The sequence below is a fragment of the Bos grunniens genome, chromosome 11 (genome assembly GCF_055505025.1).
Source record: "Bos grunniens cultivar Pamir isolate PY7600 chromosome 11, Bosgru_T2T1.0, whole genome shotgun sequence".
NCBI lineage: Eukaryota > Metazoa > Chordata > Mammalia > Artiodactyla > Bovidae > Bos > Bos grunniens.
The window spans coordinates 94819408-94820308 of NC_141175.1; the positions used below are offsets into that span (position 1 = coordinate 94819408).

General features: G+C 35.4%; 1 non-coding gene across 1 annotated transcript; it reads right to left on the bottom strand.

The window, feature by feature from the left end:
* Positions 1-265: 265 nt before the first annotated feature.
* Positions 266-372, bottom strand: LOC147363576 (U6 spliceosomal RNA). The gene has a single exon (XR_015137521.1). It is a non-coding gene; the product is annotated as a U6 spliceosomal RNA (small nuclear RNA).
* Positions 373-901: the final 529 nt, after the last annotated feature.

The window sequence follows — 901 nt, forward strand, 5'->3', positions numbered from 1 at the left end:
GTTTTTTAAGAAATCTCCACACTGTTCTCCATAGTGGCTGTACTAGTTTGCATTCCCACCAACAGTGTAAGAGGGTTCCCTTTTCTCCACATCCTCTCCAGCATTTATTGCTTGTAGACTTTTGGATCGCAGCCATTCTGACTGGCATGAAATGGTACCTCACTGTGGTTTTGATTTGCATTTCTCTGATAATGAGTGATGTTGAGCATCTTTTCATGTGTTTGTTAGCCATCTGTATGTCTTCTTTGGAGAAATGTCTAGTTCTAAAAATATGGAACGCTTCACGAATTTGCATGTCATCCTTGCGCAGGGGCCATGCTAATCTTCTCTGTATCATTCCAATTTTAGTATATATGCTGCCAAAGCGAGCACTATAGTAAGTCTTGTTATCAGGTACTGTCAATCCAAAAACTTTGTTCTTCTTCAATATTGTGTTGGCTTTTCTGGGTCTTTTTGCATTTCCATATTAACCTTTTACAATCAGTTTTTCAATATCCACAAAGCAACTTGCTTGGACTTTGATTGGGATATAGATCAAGTTGGAAAGAACTGACTTCTTAACAATATTGGGTCTTCCTAGACACAAAAATCCATGTTCTCTTTTGACCATTCTATCATCATATTCTTCTCCTTGGCATTATTAGAACATTTCTAAAATATCCTTCACATTATTAATTCTATTTTCTTCTGTGTCAAATACTCCTTTCCATTTCTAATGATTTCAATTCTTTGTGGCATTTCTAGTTTCCTTACTCTCTTTCCCCATCATCAGACTCCATTTCTCTTTAAACTCTTAGTCTTACCCTTTTCATCTCAGAGTAATATTTTATTATCTCATCTGTTACCTCTTTTTTCATAGAGTTCACCTTTTAAAAAATTATTTGAGAACACAAAGTAACTA